A 10,808-nucleotide genomic window follows, 5' to 3' on the forward strand; every position below is an offset into this window, starting at 1 on the left:
TTGCATCACCATTTGTTCTCAAATCGAACAAATCCAAACACTAGCCTTCATCTTCAACTTCGAACATTTTGATTGATTTTTTTTCAACCTTATTTAAAACAAAATAATGTGAAGTTTTCCTTTATAAAAACGCACACTTAAGGCGTGTTTCGTAACAGGAAAACCGCTCGTTTATGATGTGATTCAGTTTTTCAATAAAGTTATCGAGAAAAAGACTTGAACATAACCTTTTAAAGCAAAAGCAGCAGAAAATATTTGTAAAACTTGCAGTGGCAATAGATCTGTAGGGTTCAGATAGTGTCTGATATATGGACAACGCCAGAAATTTAGGAAAAGAAGTCGATTAAATCAGCACTACTATTTAACCTTTATTTTATCGACCCGAGCCGGGATTCCTAGCATGGTATGAGGAACATGGCCATTTGTTTATCGGGAAATTTCTAAATTCGGAGTTCATTTTTTTTTAATTGGACGCCGTCACAGCTATTAATATTCCAGTGAATTCCAAGAACCTTTTAAAAAGAAAAATTGTACAAAATGTGATTCCATAATTTAACCGGTACAAATGTACGTTACTGTTTTTGTTTTCTCTTGTTTTTTTTAATCGCTCCAGTATATTTCGTAGTCAGTACTTTGTCAGAATGTGAGTAGGCAAAGGAATTCGCAGAACCAGTTCTTAGAACAAGCGTAACTTCAGTAACTGTTTAGGTTATATTTTTAAGTAGGATTAAGACAAGGGTCATTGCTGAAAAGTGATAGAGACAATGAAACGAAATGAGTTTATGAAAAAAATTATGAATTTTGCTGAAGAATATTTCGCAATATTTAAAACATAGAAAAACGGAAAGCTGTTTTTAAAAACTAGACCGAATTTCGACCGAGTTTTTTTCAAAAAACTTTGTAATATTTTAAATAAATTTCTCTGCGATTCTTTCGTATATTTCTTGAGCCATTATCCCAGGTAAATCATGGTATTTTGCTTGTATACGATGAATTCTTTTCTGCAAAACCTCTACCGAGTTTCTAAATGAAAAGAATACCATTTCCTTGATAGACGCATGAACACGACTTTCTGAAACTAGTTTAGGAGAAGGCATATAGAGTCACGTTCAAATTTATAAAGTATTAAATATATGTAGAAAAAAAAACACTCTATAACAAACGGTTATGCATGGAGAATTATGACACAAATACACGTTAACGGATATGTTCAAACGCACAAACTAACAGATACACACACATGCAAAATTTTAATACATATATAAAAACATACATGCACTTGTACATCATTACTGACGTATACAAATCGATATCCCCATTAAATCGAACAATCAATGATACGTTCACGTAAATACTTATATACATACATATAAACATTTACTTAAACACAATCTCATACATCAACGTTCTCACCCATACATACGCATGTAATATTCAGAAACCAACCACATACAAAATAGATACCAAATTATGCAACATACACAAGCAAATAAAAATAGATAAAACCTTACATGCACACATATATATTGCCAAATGCAGATAGCCCTTTACTTAATCCTAAAAAAACACAGAAGCTTTTTAGACTATTATTACTCGCTTCAATGAAGCGAATTAAATTTATTCGTTTTAAAATTATATGTACGAAAAAAGCTAAAAAGAAATGAAAATAGTGAAAATTAAATAAGTACCATAAAAAAATCATAAAAATAAGTTTTAATGAAATACAATAAATAAAATCCAAATTTAATTTTACGTCTAAGTTTCGAACCTTTAAGTATGTATGTGTGTGTCTGTGTATATGTATATGCATATATATATATATATATATATATATATATATATATAGGCTCACAGACAACCACATACACTCACTCACAGTCATATACATATGTATGTATGTATGTATCTATGTATCTATGTATGTGATGTCAGATATAACTGTTACCGCAGCATGCTATAGTAGCACATAACTATTTTTACTATTTAAATCAATAAAACGACCACTTTTATGGAACGTTTAAGACAGAGAATTCGGTATAATTGCATACTAATATCCCGCATTAAGTACCTATATATTACACATAGCAGCACGTCTCATAAATCAAACCGTGTAAGAATATACTTGTGCTACATAATTATCTGCAAACTAACCAGGCTTATGTACGCTAATATAATCAAAACATTATAGATTTCACTTGTATGCATGTGAGTCACCTTCAGTTTAATATTCTATTTGAAAGGATGCCGAATACACTGTAGCTGTAATGATAAACAGTTGTATATTCAGAAACTGTAGAAAGCGAGGTGATCAACTTTGAAATTTTTAAGAGGTATATTTACAAAACTAGCTTAACAACTATGAATTTATTTAGTGACCGAGAGAAGTTCAAACATGCATTCAGAACTGTACTTAGGTATGCTATACTTTCAGTCTCACTTTTCCTTCACACACAGAATAACAGTTAGTTACAATGTTTTGCATAAAACTGAGTTGGAAAGAATACAATTGAAATAACAATAATAGTGATAACAAGGACAGAAACAATAGCAACAATAGCGCTGATTTGAAGGTAGATGGTAATGTTGATTGCTGGTAATTAATCTAACACTGAATACTAAGACTTGCTTTGAAGTTTCTAAAAATGTTGAGATGAAACTTCTTCAAATGTGAAATACCAAAATAACACAGAACCCTGAAGTAGAAAGTAACAGCGTTTTATCAGTTATCGAGTTTATAAGATCAAAATTTAAAATGTATTAAACCAAATACTTTACAAGGAAAATATATAAAAGAACAAAAAAGCAAATGTAGAACGTAAAGAAGACAAAACTTCAGTACTTCTACGATGTAACACTATCGAAAAGTACCTTCATAAAATTAAAGCATTTCATCATCACATCATAATAGAAATAATATCAAAATCTTAATCCCGCAAAGCACAAATGCAAAATGACCTCACCCTTAGATGAAAAACTGTCTAATCCCAGTGGCCTCGTCATAACATATAAAATCAGACATGTAGTAAGAGATATCAGAAATGATTCTCGAATACGACAACTCAATAAAAACATAAGAATTTAAAGTAGAAAAACTAAAAATTATTAATGCTTTCTACCGTTGGCGCAAGGCCTGAAATTTGGGGTTGAGGGTGTAAGTCGATTACATTGGCCTCAGCGCTCAACTGGTACTTATTTTATCAACACCGAAAGGATGAAAGACAAAGTCGTCCTCGGCAGCATTGAACTCATAACGCAAAGCCAGAAGAAATGCCTTTAAGCATTTTGTCCTCTGAGGTAACGATTCCGCAAGCTTTAAAAAAATCAATAATAATAATAATAATAACTAGCAGTATAACCCGGCTTTGCTCGGGATTAAGTTAGGATTATTAAGCTAATCAAGTTCTTTATAAATAGAATGCCTAAAAGGGCTCCCGATTCTCTGTGTCAGAAGCAGTTATGTTCAGATCACAACTAAGTCTTAAGTATATGTATACACACACACACATATATATATATGTGTGTGTGTGTGTGTGTGTGTGTGTGTGTGTGTGTGTGTGTGTGTGTGTGTGTGTGTGTGTGTGTGTGTGTGTGTGTGTGTGTGTGTGTTTTGCCCATATATAAATATATATATATATATATATGGGCAAAACACACACGCACACATACACACACGTACGTACGTACACCAATTGCATACATATTTTTTGTACGCATACATGTTCGTATGTGTGTGTATGTGCGTTGCCCTTCTATCAACAAAACACTTTTTTCCTCGATGGAAAAAGAAACAACAAGAGTCTTAACCAAAACTTACTCGTCGCTAGAAAGGGACTTAACTCCTGTTTGTAAATAATTGTGATTTCTCCGACTTGAAAATTGTTAAGAGTTTTGGTTGAAAATTTATTTGTACTGTTATTCGCTGGTGCCTCTGGGGAAAATAAGTTGACGAAAATAAAGCTAGGGTCATGACGAATGTCCTCCTAAAATTGGAGCGACATGCGTGCTAATATGTGGACGTGCATAAATTACATTCACGTACGTACACACACACACACACACACACATCCTGCCTTTTATATATATACAGATAATAATAATAATAATAATAATAATAATATATTCCAGGGAGACACGCTCTCTCCACTCCTGTTCTGCCTGGCACTCACACCTTTAACTGAATTGCTAAATAGAACTGGATGCGGATACAAATGTTACGGCAAAACAGTCAACCACCTTTTATATATAGATGACCTAAAATTATACGCTAGAAATGATAAAGAGCTGGAAACACTACTACAGACAGTACATGGATTTACCAAGGAAATACATACATATACACACACACACACACACGCATACAAACTCTCTCTCTCTCTCTTTCTCTCTCTTTTTCTCTCTCAGCAACAACTTTTTCTTTTCCCCTTCTCTCTCTCTCTCTCTCTCTCTCTCTCTCTCTCTCTCTCTCTCTCTCTCTCTCTCTCTCTAGATATTATTACGGACAGATAGACGGAGATAAGCCTCTATGTTATAATATTGAATTAGCAGTTTCAGAAAGTTAATAAGTTATCCTTTTCAATTTGTATTCTATTTTTTCTGTTTTCCTGACATCTCTTATTGTAATATGTACTACCGGAGACATTAATTAGGAATATAGATTTGAAATATAGACCAATATGATTTTGCTTTTTCAGAGGATATTTTCATTATTTTACTCAGTATATACTTTACATCCTAATAGTTATAAAAGCAATGAAAAATGGATTCTGTTATTATCTCACCAGTAAAACTTAAACGTCTAAAACCAATAATCGTAATAGATACATGCGTTGATAGCTTATTTTGGCTATCGTCTTTCCTACCAAAATAAAAACTGACTTTTTGGCTTTGTGGCTAGGAAGTTTGCTTCTCAACTAAGTGGTCATAGATCCAGTCCCTTAGGATGGTACTTGGGTAAATGCCTTCTGCTATAGCCCCGGGCCGACCAAAACCTTGTGAGTGGATTTAATAGACGAAAACTGAAAGAAGCCCATCGTATGTATGTGCATGTGTGGGTGCGTGCGTGTGTGTGTGCGCGCGTGTGTGTGTGCGCGCGTGTGTGTGTGCGCGCGTGTGTGTTTGTGCGCACGTGCATCTGTGTCTGTATGGTGTGTTTCTTTGTGTTTTTGTTTGTCTACCACCACCTCTTGACAGGTGGTGTTAGTGTGTTTACATTCCCATAATCAAACGGTTTGACAAAAGAGAACGATAGAATAACTACCAGATTTTTTTTTAATGGGTGCTGGGGTCGATTTGTTCAACTAAAACCTTCAAGGCGGTGCTGGGGCATGGCCGCAGTCGAAAGACTGAAACAAGTAAAGGATTGAAAAAATAAAAGATGCAGTCACTACTAGTCACATTGAGATTAACTCAACTGTGTCTATTCAATATTTCGATTACAAACTTCTTTAATGCTCAATAAATAGAGATGTTGCATGGAAATGATGTGAAATTATAAACTTAAAAAGAAAACCGGATTGCTTTGGTCCAATAGTAGAGTACCTGTTATGTCTACAGGAAATGTGATTTGAGTCCAGTGGGCAGCCTTCGACATTTATAGGTGCAGACGTGACTGTGTAGTAAGAACCTCCCAACCATACGATTCCGGGTTCAGTCCCACTGCGTATCACCTTGAGTAGTTAAGTGTCTTCTACAAAAATGCCTGTCCCACCAAAGTCATGCGTTTTGTTGACGGAAACTGAAATAAGCCCCTCGGAAAGATAGATAGATAGATAGATAGATAGATAGATAGATAGATAGATAGATAGGTAGATAGATAGGTAGATAGATAGATAGATAGATAGATGTACGTACGTATATCCATGTGTATATGTATGTACGAACGTACATGTATGTGTATCTTTGTGTTTGCCCGTCACCACTACTTGACAACCGGTGTTTATTTGTTGCACGTCCCTGTAGCAGGTAGAAGGAGGCCAATGGAATAAGTACCAGATTTTTTTTTTAAATAATGTGTTGTTCCATTAAACACATCGAGGCGGTACCCCAGCATGGCCGCAAGCTAATGACTGACACAAGTAAAAGATAAACGATAAAGATGCATGAGAATTAAAATCAATAACCAAATGAACCAGTAGAGCTCGTTGCTGTTACTTAGCTCTTTTAAAAATATCATTTAATGAAGAAGAGTTCCTTCAATTCGGAGGTTTTCTGAGATTGCCGATACAAAAATCATTAATATTTACTGTCGTTGATTTATTCCATAAACATTTTAAGTACCTCCCCCAATCACCATTAGTTATAACGATTTTGACTATTAAACCAGTGTGTGTGTGTGTGTGTGTGTGTGTGTCTGTGTGTGTGTGTGCGTGCGTGCGGTCGCGTGCATATTAGAGTTATGAGTGTGCGCGTGCGCGTGTGTATGTTGTGTACGCATGAATGCATGCCTGTAAATTTGGGATCTACATATACGTCGTCCAATTTACATTTGGAATTGAAGCCCCTACATATAATTGGAATGTATATTCGAGATCAACAAAATGAGAGCGAACTAGTGGTGAATGGGACACTATATATTATAACACTGGATTCGATCCCGCGTTTTGTCACATACGAAATTCAACCCGCAGTTCAGTCATAGTTAGAACATGTGCGCAACCGAGATTTTATCCAATGAATGGTTGTTGTTCACGTGGTAGTTCGGTGGCCCAGCTACAATTTTCTGTGAACACAGCCTATAAATACAGTCAAACTGAGCACCAAAATTCAGTGTTTGGGGTTGAGTTGTGTTACTCTCTCCTTGTTGCTATTCTCACAGCTGTATATTTAATCGAAGATAATCGAAGACACGTCGTGATACCTGAATATCTACTTGACATATAAATAAAAACTAGCCCCTGTGTTGAGTGGCTAACAGAGACTTCCCCTACATGTCATATTAAGCGGTTTTATCTTATTGCTTCCATTAATTGTGTTCCAACACATAAAAATAACCTTCTGTATCAATATAAACTATGAGACCAGGCATACTTCTGACTCCATCGAAGCTAAGTAAAACACAAATAGCTCTAACGACTGTTTGAATATCTACCAAGAGTATTTCATTTCAGGGAATATAATCTTAAATCATTTTAGAACAGCATGGAATTTTGTCAGTGAACAGGTGGCGGTCTCAAAGCGACGAAAATATTTTGGTAAATTAAATTTAAATGTTGAAGTGAATCTAACGGTTTTTGTGTGCTTCTTGAATGGCTTAGAAACACCTTCCACGCTGCAATTGTTTTAAAACAAATATAAATATTATTTATAACGGTTGTTTATGTTGTTATTCTTGAAATTACACCTGGGGCTAACAAAGACTTCATTGCTTAATATCTTTCATTCTTTAAGCTGTGGCTGCTATTTTTAGCAGATTAAGCAATCATGTGTCATTGCTAATTTAAAAACTGAAGACGGGACTTGGTAATGTCACCTGGCAAGGAATTGATACAAGGTTCGAGTCACGTCGGTGGGACTGTTACTCCTTTATTGTCCAGTACCATTTTATAAATTGTTTGCAAATATGCATATTCTAATGATTAGATAATAGTATACGAGGGAGTACCCAGAAAGTAACCGGAAACGTTCTCTGTGGGACAAGCCCGTTGTAGTTCGCACTTCCACTGATACGAAGCCACTTGATACGACCCTCCGGCATCAGTATACCGACTGGCGTCGTCGGGTGAAGTCGTACTGCCATGTGGTGTGTCTTTGTTTTGCAGTACTTCTCCCCTGTTCGTCGATTTTTGCGATGGCTGAAACAAAGGAACAGCGTGCTTCCGTGAAATTTTGATTTCTGCTGGGGAAAACGGCAGCCGAAACAGTTGTCCTGCTTCAAACAGCTTACAAGGACGCTGCCATGAGCGGATGCAAGTTTGCTAGTGGTTTCCACGCTTTAGGAATGGTAACTTGTCGCTTGAAGATCAACCTCGTTCAGGATGACCGTCGACCGCCCGAACGAATGAAAACATCATGAAAATTCATGAACTGATCTTGAAGGATCATCACTGAACAATTGACAAGCTTGTTGATATGACTGGTATGTCCTGGAACTCCTGCCAATGAATTTTGAACGAGGAACTGCGAATGAAAAGAGTTGCGGCAAAATTTGTGCGTCGCTTACTGACGGAAATTTGTGCGTCGCTTACACGATTGAATGAGTGTTATAAACTGAAAGAACAGTTGGAAGATGATCCGGACCTTTTTTTTTCGAAGGTCATCACTGGTGAGGAACGCTGGTGTTACGGAAATTGCAGATGTAGAAGAGGTGAAGAAAAAAGTGACGAACGAGTTAAAAACATCACTTCGCAAGAGTTCCAGGACTGCTTCGAACAGTGGAAAACGCGTTTCGATCGATGCATTGCTTCAAATGGAGAATACTTTGAAGACGATAAAAGTGTAACCATGTAAAACTAAGTGAATAAAATAGCATTGCAAAATTCCGGTTTCTTTTGGGTACCACCTCATTTAGATCTCATCATTACACTGGGTCTATAACTAAAGATTTCGTTCTCAAAGAACCAGAATGCTTTGCTGTAGCTAACTACCTCCGGGTAGGAAAATCACTGTTGTAAGCATTGGCAACACAGTGGGTATAACCTATCTTGGTTTGTTTTTCCTTTCTTTTTGTGCTGAAATTAAGTGATTTTTGCGTGAGTAATTCGGTGAACGGTGGGTCAGGCAATTTGACTTGTTCCATACTTACTAATTACAAGAGCCCCATATTCACAGAGAGTAATTAGATAATGAATCTAAAAGAAGAAAAATGCATTATTTGTCATCTGTCAAAAGTCGATCTTGATTGTTTTTCCCTTATGAGTATTACTCTGGAGATTCATAAGCGCGCGCGCACGCACACACACACACACACATTCACACTCATCCAATTTATCTGAAGTAGATCAATAAGTTAGGAAATTGTAAAACTAATAGCGAAATAATAGTGCTTCATTATAGTTGATTGTAGCAAAAGTCATCAAAGTAAAAATCCTGCGTGTTAAATAATTTCCCATTTAGAAAGCTTTTAAAGGCCATAAACACGTGTAAGGTATATAGCTATGCTTAATGACCAGCCGGTAGTTAACTAGGGAAACTTACTTAACAAACAGACAGCTCCTTAAATCGTTACACTTACTGGCCAAGTGGTGACATTCTAATTGTTTGCTGAATAACTAGCTACTAGAAACTATTTCTTTCGATAGCAAACTGATATTTAAAACTAATAAAACGTATCACGCTTCTGTTATTTTCACACGACAGTCAAGATTATATTACTCCTGTTTCAATAAATATACATTTCATAACAACTACTACTTTATGTAGCATTATTTCTATTCTAAGTTGAAGAAGTGTGAACACTGTGTAGTAAACTACCAATATATAGGCTTTGCTGTCTTACCTACTCACGTTGTAGAAGCAAGCAAATCCAACTGGCTAAGAAGCTCGCTTTGCACTCATGGGCTCCCAGATTTGTAACTATAACGTGGGGTTTTGTATACCTTTTCAGTCGAATTGGTTAGACCATAGCTGGATTTATAGGAGAACAAACGGAGCAATTGCCCCAAGTATACCCATGGTAATGGTGGGCCTGGGGGCTCCCTCCCGGCACATTTTGCATGAAGAGATCTCTCTACCTCAATGTTTATACATATATCTAGTTCTTTAAAAATGCATCAGATGTCTCTTTTATGATACCACTATTTCCCCATATTAATGACACCGGTTTTCTGTGCCCAATGGTAGTTAGACACCCTGAAAAATAGCGAAAAGACAGAGAAAAGAAAAACAACAAAAAGAACAAAAACAATGTGTGTGTATATATATATATATATATATATATATATATATATATATGAGTGGGTTCTGAAAAGTTCTAGGCATTGAATAAAAGAAAATAGAGGAGGATCAGTTAATTATGATTTTATTCAAAATATTCCTCTCAGATTCACATACTTAATGCAGCGGTCCTTCAATTTTCCTAAGCCCTGTAAAAGAACTCGGAAGGTTGGGCCTCCAATCAGGCCTTTCGCGATACCCTTAAAGCCAAGAACTTTTCAGCACCTCCTTGTATATATATACACACACACATATATATAGACACACAGACAGACAGACAGACAGGCACGCAGGCAGGCAGACAGACAGACAGACAGACAGACAGGCAGGCAGGTAGGCAGGCAGGCAGGCAGACAGGCAGGCAGGTAGGCAGACATAGATAGATAGATAGATAGATAGATAGATAGATAGATAGATAGATAAATAGATAGATAGATAGATAGATAGATAGATGTGTATGTATGTCTATAAATACATACATACATGCATATCCGAAAATTGTATTTGGCGTCTATCTCGCTTGCAACCATCAGGTAAAAATTACACAAATTTTTCATGCTGCTAATGTAGAGCAGAATGCTACCAACTAAGCGATAGCACTTCCCTGAATTTTGTAAATGCAGTATCGAAAGCTCTGAATAAACAACCCCTGTGCAACATCAAGGACTTGCCCAAGAGCAAACTCCTACAAAATGCGAATTGATGATCTGAGATGAGGTGACAATGAACTATGGGTGAGCTTTGAAGCCTCGGATAGAAGAATGCAGGATCTTAAAGACAACAAGCATGTTCTTGCTGATGATTTCAAACGAATGTTGCTTATAATTCCTCGAGGAATCCGAGCTGATTAGATCAATGCCTGTCTGCAAATCACTTATCTCTGGTAATGTTTAATAATGCCAATACACACAACTGATAATAATATTGTTGTGAATTTC

Source organism: Octopus bimaculoides, chromosome 21 (genome assembly GCF_046866305.1).
Source record: "Octopus bimaculoides isolate indiv1 chromosome 21, ASM4686630v1, whole genome shotgun sequence".
NCBI classification, from domain to species: Eukaryota; Metazoa; Mollusca; class Cephalopoda; order Octopoda; family Octopodidae; genus Octopus; species Octopus bimaculoides.